Raw genomic sequence first — 11,027 nt, forward strand, 5'->3', positions numbered from 1 at the left:
CATAGGGACAGTGCTGAGCTGGAAGTTTGGAGCTGGGGTGAGATGGGGGAAGGGGAAATGAGGAAACTGGTGAAGTCCACATTGATGCCCTGGGGTTGAAGTGTTCTGAGGCGGAAGATGAGGCATTCTTCCTCCAGGCGTCTGGTGGTGAGGGAGCAGTGGTGAAGGAGGCCCAGGACCTCCATGTCCTTGGCAGAGTGGGAGGGGGAGTTGAAAAGTTGGGCCACAGGGCGGTGTGGTTGATTGGTGCGGGTGTCCCAGAGATGTTCCCTAAAGTGCTCTGCAAGAAGGCAGGGGAAGGTGCCAGGACGGGAGGGTGGGTCGTTGGGGCGGGAGGGGAGGGGAGGGGGGGGTGGTGTGGACCTGACCAGGTAGTCACGGAGGAAATGGTCTTTGCGGAAAGAGGTGGGGACGGAAATATATCTCTGGTGGTGAGGTCCGTTTGGAGGTGGCGGAAATGTCGTCGGATGATTTGGTTTATGCGAAGGTTGGTAGGGTGGAAGGTGAGCACCAGGGGGTATTAAAAGCTTCAAAAGCTGATTTGGAGCAGATGTTCGCAGGTAAAGGGATTGCTGGAAAATGGGAAGCCTTCAGAAATGAGATAATGAGAATCCAGAGACAGTATATTCCTGTTAGGGTGAAAGGAAAGGCTGGTAGGTGTAGGGAATGCTGGATGACTAGAGAAATTGAGGGTTTGGTTAAGAAAAAGAAGAAAGCATATGTAAGGTATAGATGGGAGAGACCGAGTGAATCCTTAGAAGAGTATAAAAGCAGTAGGAGTATCCTTCAGAGAGAAATCAGGAGGGTAAAAAGGGGACATGTGATAGCTTTGGCAAGTAGGCTAAAGGAGAATCCAAAGGATTTTTACAAATACATTAAATGACAAAAAGATAACGAGGGAGCGAACAGGGTCCCTCAAACATCAGCAAGGCAGCCTTTGTGTGAAGCCACAGGAGATGGGGGATACTAAACAAATATTTTGCAACAGTGTTTACTGTGGAGAAGGACATAGAAGATATAGAATGTGGGGAAATAGATGGTGACATCTTTAAAAAATGTCAATATCACAGAGGAGCAAGTGCTGGATGTCTTGAAATGCATAAAGATGGATAAATTCCCAGGATTCTGTGGGAAGCTAGAGAAGTGATTTCTGGGCCCCTTGCTGAGATATTTGTATAAGAATGTACCAGAGGTACCAGAAGGTGAGGTTGGCTAATGTGGTACCATTATTTAAAAAAGGTGGCAAGGCCAAGCGAGGGAATTCTAGACGGTGAGCCTGACGTCGGTGGTGGGCATGTTGTTGGAGAGAATCCTGAGGGGCAGGATTTACATGTATTTGGAAAGGCAAGAACTGTTTACGGATAGTCAGCATGGCTTTGTGAGTGGGAAATCATGTCTCACAAACTTGATTGAGATTTTTGAAAAAGTAATAAAGAGGATTGATGAAGGCAGAGCAGTGGACGTGATCTATGTGGATTCAGTAAGGCGTTCAACAAGGTTTCCCATGGGAGAGTGGTTAGCAAGGTTAAATCTCATGGAATACAGGAAGAACTGGCCATTTGGATACAGAACTGGCTCGAAGGTAGCAGACAGAGGGTGGAGTCCTGTGGCCAGTGGAGTGCCACAAGGATCTGTGCTGGGTCCACTACTTTTCATCATTTACATAAATGATTTGGATATGAATATAGGAAGTACAGTTAGGAAGTTTGCAGATTACACCAAAATTGTAAGTGTAGTGGACAGCGAAGAAAGTTACCTCAGAGTACAACAGGATCTTGATCAGATGGACCAATGGGCTGAGGAGTGGCAGATGGAGTTTAATTTAGATCAATACGAAGTGCCGCATTTTGAGAAAGCAAATCTTAGTAGGATTTATACACTTAATGGTAAAGTCTTAGGGAGTGTTGCTGAACAAAGAGACCTTGGAGTGCAGGCTCATAGCCCCTTGAAAGAAGAGTCGCAGGTAGTTAGAATAGTGAAGAAGGCATTTGGTATGCTTTCCTTTATTGGTCAGAGTATTGAGTATAGGAGTTGGGAGGTTATGTTCCGGCTGTACAGGTCATTGGTTAGACCACTTTTGGGATATTGCATGCAGTTCTTGTCTCTTTCGTATGGGAAGGATGGTGTGAAACTTGAAAGGGTTCAGAAAAAGATTTACATGGATGTTGCCGGGGCTTGTGCTATAGAGAAAGGCTGAATAGGCTTGGACTGTTTTTCCTGGAGCGTTGGAGGCTAAGAGGTGACCTTATAAAGGTTTACAAAATTATGAGGACATGGATAGGATAAATAGACAAAGCCTTTTCCCTGGAGTGGAGGAGTCCTGGACTAGAGGGCATAGGTTTAAGGTGAGAGGGAAAAGATATAAAAAGGAATGCAAGGGGAAACTTTTTCACACAGAGGGTGGTGCGTTTATTGAATGAGCTGCCAGCAGTAGTGGTGGAGACTAGTACAATTACAGCATTTAAAAGGCATCTGGATGAGTATATGAATAGGAAGTGTAGAGGGATATGGGCTAGGTGCTGGCAAATGGGACTAGATTAGGTTGGGATATCTGGTCGGCATTGACAAGTTGGACCGAAGGGTCGGTTTCCATGCTGTACATCTCTGTGACTCTGTGACTAAGTCCCAGTCCCATGCTCCCATACATGCCCGGAGTTCATCAGCATAATATATTCATCAGTACAGCCAGACTATCTGCATAAATGAAATTTTTCTTCTTTGGAACCATTTTGTAAATCTCTCCAGCATACTCTTGAATTCCATCTCAGTCAGTATTCAGAATACAATACTCCAGCTGATGCCAATCCAGTGGTTTCATAAAGATTTACCAGATTTTCCTTGTTTGTACAGTATCTTTTTTTTAATAACGAGCTTGTAAAGCTGTAGAAGAACCTACCCTGCCATCTTCAAATTTTTTGGCACGTATATCATATCCTGCTGCTTCTGCAAACCTTTAGAACTGTATCCTTTATTGTATATCACCTCATCCTTTACACATACCACTTCACTCTTCTTTGATTAAATTTCATCCATTACATTTTATCCACTACTTAATGGAAAGATCCTAGGGAGTGTTGCTGAACAAAGAGACCTTGGAGTGCAGGCTCTTAATTCCTGGAAAGTGGAGCAGGTAGATAGGATAGTGAAGAAGACATTTGGTGTGCTTGCCTTTATTGGTCATAGCATTGAGTATATGAGTTGGGAGGTCATGTTGCTGCTGTATAGAACATTGGTTATGATACTTTTGGAATATTGCGTGAAATTCTGGTCTCCATCCTGTCAGAAGGATGTTGTGAAACTTGAAAGAGTTCAGAAAAGATTTACAAGGATGTTGCCAAGGTTGGAGGATTTCAGCTATAGGGAGAGGCTGAATAGACTGGGACTATTTTCTCTGGAACAGAGGCTGAGGGGTAAGAGGTTTATAAAATCATGAGGGGCATGGATAGGATAAACACCCTGAATCCCCAGGGTGGGGGGATTCAAAACTAGTGGGCATAGGTTTAAGGTGAGAGGGAAAATATTTAAAAGGGGCCTAACAGGCATCTTTTGCCACATAGAGGGTGGTGCATGTATGAAATGAGCTGCCAGAGGAAGTGGTGGAGGCTGGTACAATTACAACATTTAAAAGGCATCCAGACGGGTATATAGGAAGGGCAAAATGCTAGCAAATGGGACTAGATTTGTTTAGGATATTTGGTCAGCATAGACAAGTTGGACTGAAGGGTCTGTTTCCGTGCTGTACGTCTCTCTGACTCTATCTGTCCAATCATTCCACTAGCTATGTGCTCGAGAAGTCATTATCTTCCTCATTGCTTATAATATTTTCAGGTTTTGCATCATCTTCAAATTATGTCCTGCACACCCAAAAGTAGAGCACGAGTATACAACAAGCAACAGCCCAGGATAAACATTTCTCCAATTCTAACTATTCTGAGCTATTCACCATTCCTGTTTCTTGTCATTCAGCCAACTTTGTATCCCAAATATTTTTGCAGGATTTAAATTTGCCACCACTTCCACTGAGCCCCAGCACTTAAACCTTTCACTTACAATATGTGTTTCCTATGTAATAGAGATATTCTTAGTTATTTATTCAAATTCCTCCAATCACTACTTTCATCAAGACAGCTATACCCACCAGCACTTCATATTCATGTTTTACACCTGAACATTCCTTCCTCATGCAGAACTTTTGAATATGTAATTGCACTGTTTCCTCATAATTTGAGTTAGCATAGGACAAAAATTCACCTAGACATTGCTTTGACAAAATTTTACTAAGAAGGTGCCTAGTATTTTTCACACTGCTACTATTTGGGATTAGGCTAGTTAGGTTCTTATTTTTGACCAGTGCCGACATGATGGGCCAAAGGACCTTTCCCTGTGCTGTCGTCTCAATGACTCTATGACTATTACACTTCATTAAAATTCCAGTAGCAATGCACAACTGGCAGCAAATATTGTTTTTAAGTAACAATTTCTAAGTAAATACAAGATCCAGAAAAGCATACATGCACAACACTATAAGAACCACTTAATGTTTTCTTTTATTTTGAGACTAAATTCATTTATAGGGAAGGGCAGAAACAAAGCAGGCTTGCATTGGAGAAGGCAGTCTGAAAGAAACATTAATTCCTTAAAAGGCAGAGACAGGGCAAATCATCATCAGGAATGAGGAAATGGCAGAGATGTTGAACAAATATTGTATGTCTATCTTCACATTAGAAGATGCAAATTACATAGTAGGGATACGCAGCACACAAGGGACTAATAGTTTGAAGGAACTTAGATAACAATCAGCAAAAAGTATTACAAAAAACATAATTGTTTGAAAACTGACAAACCCCCAGAACCTGCTAGCCTACATTCCAGGATTCTAAAAAAGGTAGTTGCTGGCAAAGTGAACACATTGTTTATGATTTTCAAAATTCCCTAGATTCTAGAATGGTCCCAGCAGATTATAAATTGGTGTTCCTAACTCTGGTGTTCAAGAAAGAAAGGAGAGAGAAAACAGGACCTTACAAGCTAATTCACCTGACATCAGTTATTGGGAAAATTCTAGATTCTGTTGTAAAGTCTTAACAATGCAGTTATAAACGTTTAGCAAGATCAGACAGCGTTAGCATGATTTTATGAAAAAGAAAGAAGGTTCAAGATTTTTAGCTTTTTAAGGGTGTTATTAGAGGGTTGATACAGGGGAGCCAATTGTTTTAAACTTACTTGAATTTCCACCTAATAAGATGGCACACAAAGGATAATGATCTATTTATAGTCCTGGGGGTAAATATTAGCATGGATGTAGGAATATTTAATAGCAGAAAGCAAAACATTGGGGTAAATGGAACATTTTCAAGTTAGCAACCGCAACTGGTGGCGAATCTCAAGGATGAGTGCCAGGGCCTCAGATATAGAGTACATTACAGTGTGGAAACAGGCCCGTCGGCCCAACAAGTCCACACCGACCCGCCGAAGCGCAACCCACCCATACCCCTACATTTACCCCTTACCTAACCTGCACATCTTTGGACTGTGGGAGGAAACCGGAGCACCCGGAGGAAACCCACGCAGACACGGGGAGAACATGCAAACTCCACACAGTCAGTCGTCTGAGGCGGGAATTGAACCCGGGTCTCCGGCGCTGTGAGGCAGCAGTGCTAACCACTGTGCCACCGTGCCGCCACATGTTCATTTATATTAATGATTTATGAAAGGAGGCCAAGAGTAACAATTCCAAGTTTGGTGATGATACAAGGTTAAATAGGAATATAAAAATGAGAGCAGGATACCCATTAATATCTATTTTGTTAAAATAAAATAAAATAAAATAAAATAGATATTTAATCTCATGAATAGGAAGGGTTTAAAGGGATATGGGCCAAATGCTGGAAAATGGGACTAGGTCAGATTGGAACATCTAGTTGGCACAGAAAAGTTGGACTGAAAGGTCTGTTTCCGTCCTGTATGACACTATGACACAAGGAGGTTGCAAAAAGATAGAGACAAGCTAAGTCGTTGAGCAGGAACTTGGCAGGTGGAGTATAAAGTGGGGAAATTGGAAGCTATTCAGTTCGGTAGAAAAACAGAATATTTTTACAAGATGTGAGAAGCTCATCAAATGTTGAGATTCAGAGAGATGTGGGTGTGCTTACACAAGGAGTGTTGAAATTTAGCATGGAGGTACAACAAGCAATGAAGGCAAAAGGTATGTTGGCCATTATTCTCATACTGCAGCCCCTTCTAATCAAGAAATCTTGCTGAATTTATAAATGACTTGGATGAGATCACACCTGAAGTACAATGTGCAGTCCCAATCTCAACATTTAAGAAAGGACAGAAAGCAATATTATGAATATTCATCAGATTGTTTCCGTGAAGAAGAGTTGTGCGATGACAAGAGGCTGTATGAAAAATGAGCCTACACTTTCTGGAATTTAGAAGAACCAGGGATGACCTCACTGAAACATCTGAGGGAATTTGACATGGTAGGCACAGAGAAGTTGCTGTTCATAGCTGGGACTCGAAATTAGAGGGGCACAGCCTTCGGATAAGGGGACGATCATTTAGGACTGAGTTGAGAATTTTTTTAAACATTGTGTGTTTTGAATTCCCACTCCCATAAGATTTCACATGCTCCATTTTGGATTGTATTTAAGGCTAAAATAAAATAGATATTTAATCTCCAAGAAAATCAAGGCACATGTAGAGTGCGAGAAAAGTGTAGTTGAGGCAGATTAGCCAAGATTGCAGTGAATGGCACAGTGTAAGGGTCATATGGTTGACTCCTGATCTTATTTCTTAAGCCACAATGCTCTGAAGTTCCTCAACAGGTGAAGTGACGATATAAATACAGAACCAATGAGTTATTTGACAAATCCCATTTTGATATATTTTATAAAACTAGTGTCACAAATTAACTATTTTCTACGCTTGTCCTTTTATTTCAGAAATTTTTTTGCTTCTGGCATATGACAATCATTGAAAGTTGCATGGAAGTTTGACAAGATTGTTAAAAAGGTGTCCCTGATCCTGAGCTTTACCAATCGAGGCATGAACTACAAAACATGCAGATTGTTTATATTTATGAAAAATGGCTCAGACTTAACTGGAATATTGTGTTTAATTCTGGACATACTATTTCAGGAAGGAATGAAAGGCTTTGAAAAGTGGCCAGTAAAGATTTCTGAACATGGTCCCTAGGATTTTAGTTAAGTGGACTGATTGGAGAAACTGAAGATATTCCCCTTACTGCTGAGGAAGTTGACAGGAGATTTAATTACAGTGTTCAAAACAAATTCGCATGTAGACAGTGGAGAGAGAAATTGTTTCAATTGGTTGAAAGGTCAAGAACCAGAGGACACCAATTTAAAATGAGTGACAAAAGAGTCAATGGCAACAGGGGAGAACTTTCTTATATAGTGTGAAATTAGGATTTAGAAGATACTTCCTGAGAACAGGTTGGAGGCCAATTCTATTATCGCTTTTAAAGTGGATCTGGATAAGCACCTGGGGGAGAAAACATCTCACATTCTGGTGAAAGGGCAAAAGAGTGAGACTAGCTGAGTTGCTATAAATTCATACAATTTTTTTATCCAAAGAACAACAGTATAATTACCAAGTACCTGAGCAATATGGGTGTGTGCATAATTTGCCAGGCACTTCAGGAATGTTCTTTAACAGGCCACACAAGCTTTTCTTTTAAACTTCACAGCCAGTGACTCAAACTTAAACATTAGCTAAAGCAGTTTTTAGATCTCTTACCACACATTAACAAAACTTGTTTTCTCCCCTACATAATTTTATTGATTATTGATCTTAATGCAGAGAAACATCAAAAAACATTGACTAATCTTTTCATTATGATCAAAATACAAAGCCAATTTAAAATAAACATTGCAGACTGTTTGCAACCAATTCACTGCTTTGAACCAGAGTCTGTTCTTAAGGGGCTGTTATGGTGCAATGGTAATATCCTTACCTCTAAGCCAGGAGTCCCAGGTTAAAGTCCCACCTACTCAAGATGTGTACGACCTAAACAGGCCATTTAGAAAATATCTAGAACATGTTCTGATAGTTTCTGATATTGTCAATTTTGTAATTTTAAAAATCAGGAACTGAAAGATCTAAGTTTGAAGTGAAAGTTACTTTCACATATTAATGCTTATTTACTGGTACATTAGTCATCCAAGGCTAAACCTTGGAAAGCTATATTCCCAAATCTTTCACAAGGCGACAATGTGGAAGAAACGAGTTGCATTTTTTGAGATACAGGTTAAAAAGTCTGTGTGCAAGTATTCATTAGATTATGTGTCATTGTTCAATCAAAATTTTCTATGATCCAAATGACTACAGTGAAAACAGTAATGCATTTTGATAACTTACCCGAATAGTGTTTCCGAAGTGAGATATCTAGATCAAAAGCAATAACCTGATGTTTCATTTCTTAACGTTAATATGCCAAGATCCCAGCTTTTTGGTCAACTTTGCACTCCCAAGAAAATCAAATACATTATTCAGTCTGTATGACTCAAAAGTACACAGAATCAGGCAGAAGTATTTATCTAGGTAGCTCGAAAAGTGTGGTGCTGATAAAGCACAGCCAGTCAGGCAGCAACTGAGGATCATGAGAGTCGACGTTTCGAGCATATGCTCTTCATCGGGAATGAGGAGGTAGCCCAAGGGGGCTGAGAGACAATTGGGGGTGGGGAGTAGCTGGGAATGTGATAGATAGATGAAGGTGGGGGTGAAGGTCATAGGTCAGAGAGGAGAGGATAGATGGGAAGGAAGATAGACAAGTTGGACAGTTCAAGACGGCAGTGCTGAGTTGGAAGGTTGGATCTGGGACAAGATGGGGGGAGGGAAAATGAAGAAGCTGGTGAAATCTACATTGATCTCTTGGGGCTGGAGGGTCCCATCTGAGCAGCTATCAAACCTAGAACGAGTTAATGAATGTACAGCAAATCCATTGTGAAATTATTGAGAAATAACCTGGAACTAAATGATCCTGTAATCCCCACATTAATGTTATCAGAGACCAAGCATACAGAGGCACTGCCTTCAGGAACACAATCTTAACCGGTGAACAAGTTGTCCATTAACCTTTTTTTTTAAATAATCATGTGACAAATCCTTGCCAAATCACTTCACTAGCAGGATAAACTCGCATCTATTTTCTTAGGAATACTTTATACAAGATCTGGTTTTGGATGAAAATGTAATTCTGAAAGTCCAAGACGATATTCGATAGAAGAGGGCGAAACTGTAACAGTTCAATATCCTAACGCGTGTATACAACGAAAATGGAACTTGTCACAGATACCACGGATAAAACTGATCAAATGCAGTACCAAACTCAGAGCGGTCCATTGGAGATAAACTCGTGAAAACAAGATGAAATTTACAGGAGTATGATCGAAGAGGAAGTGACTGGAGACAAAGTGAGTCACCGACCTGACAGCTGGAGGCCTGCGCCAGTCCCTGTGCTCCTCCCCCGGCTCTATCCCGTGATCAGAGCGGACTTGTCCTCGGCCGCAGCAGCAGCAACATAGCAGAGGCCAATAGGGCAGTACAGGGCCAGCCTGTAGCCCACACTGCCGCCCACGCGCTTAAAGCTCCGACACATCACAACCTTCACTGAGACTTCTTCGCCAACACCCCCGGAAGTGATAGCGGGCCCCGCAGTCACCATGGAAACCGGGCCTAGTCCAGCGAGAGCAGCAGTACATCCTGGGTGGGGGTGAATAGATGGGTACAAAAGGCAAGAGACACAATGTGGGAACGTATGATCGACATTTACATTCGTGTTCTTCAAATTTCTAGTTCAACGTCCAGCATTTTATTTGTTTGTATTTCCGTTAGAAAAATATTAACGATTATAAAATCATTTTTTTAAAAGAACATTGTCAAAGCTATTGGACACAGCAAGTGAGCACTATTAATGGAAGATGTGATATCTAAACAATTGAACATCATAACACGTTATTTTCATTGGTACTTTTACAGAGCTGATATGCTCCTTTTGTACATGCTCAGTAAGAAGACAAGAACTAGGAGGAGCAGGAGGCTATTCAGCTGTATCTGGCAGGATCTGGTTTTGTAGTCTCCATTACCCGTCTTGGGAAACTGGATGTCCGCCCTTTGCACAACACGATCCGGCAGGATTTTTCAGTCTCTGTCTCTAATTACCCCATATCCGCCAAAGCTGAGGAAAATGCACCCTAATGAGAAACCACTTCAACATCTGGAACTCTGTTGGAATATGCAACCTGTTGCTCCGAATGTGAAGAAAAACCTCACTTGATGTCTCGTGCAATTGTATGCAATTTCTCGCTAGAGTCCATGTCATTTAGGGGTTTATAGGATGCTGCCCATTGTCGCATGTTCATCAGTTAGCTTCATAGAGTCATAGTCATAGAGATGTACAGCATGGAAACAGACCCTTCGGTTCCATTTATTTTTCTAAGTTTCAAACAACTCCTTCACTCTTCCCTTTTAAAAGCAGTGTCCAGTTTTCTCAATTTTAGTCCAAAATCTCAAAATAAAATGATGTATGCTCTTACAAGGAGCACTATAACGTACAAATGCCTTAATAAAAGGTCTCATATGGATCACAACTCAGACTATGGATCATCATTGCTCAATTTCCAGGGGCTTGTTAGCCAAAAGGAAATTGTAATCGATTCAACAGTAAGGATAATTCTCCTATTAAGTCATTGGCGACCAGGTAACCCTTGGTGCGGGATACTGCCTCTGGGAAAAGCATACAGAGACAGGAACATGCTGCGGACACTCTCATTTGAGTCAATTGTTTATTCCTCTCCTCTAGAAGAGCTTCAGCAGATGTGGAAAAATGCAGTCTAGTGTATTTTAAAAAATAGACTGATACTTAAGATGAGTGGGATGTTTAGAAGGAAAGAGAGACAGGCTGGGCTAGTTTTCATGAGATTTGATTGAAGTTGATATGGCCTTGACAAGGTGGACATGCAATGGATATTTATTCTGGAGGGTGGGTCCAGGGAACACTTTTAAAG

At 41.2% G+C, this 11,027-nt stretch overlaps 1 protein-coding gene across 2 annotated transcripts in view; it reads right to left on the reverse strand.

The window, feature by feature from the left end:
• clcn5b (chloride channel, voltage-sensitive 5b) overlaps positions 1-9,719 on the reverse strand; it is a 158,148-nt gene extending 148,429 nt beyond the window's left edge. Inside the window, exon 1 of one of the 2 annotated variants that reach the window (XM_043704689.1) lies at positions 9,345-9,719. The gene's annotated coding sequence lies outside the window, so the exon portion shown is untranslated. The remainder of the gene's footprint in view (positions 1-9,344) is intronic. The other variant, XM_043704687.1, reaches the window with a different exon arrangement.
• Positions 9,720-11,027: the final 1,308 nt, after the last annotated feature.

The sequence above is a fragment of the Chiloscyllium plagiosum genome, chromosome 15 (assembly GCF_004010195.1).
Source record: "Chiloscyllium plagiosum isolate BGI_BamShark_2017 chromosome 15, ASM401019v2, whole genome shotgun sequence".
Lineage (NCBI taxonomy): Eukaryota > Metazoa > Chordata > Chondrichthyes > Orectolobiformes > Hemiscylliidae > Chiloscyllium > Chiloscyllium plagiosum.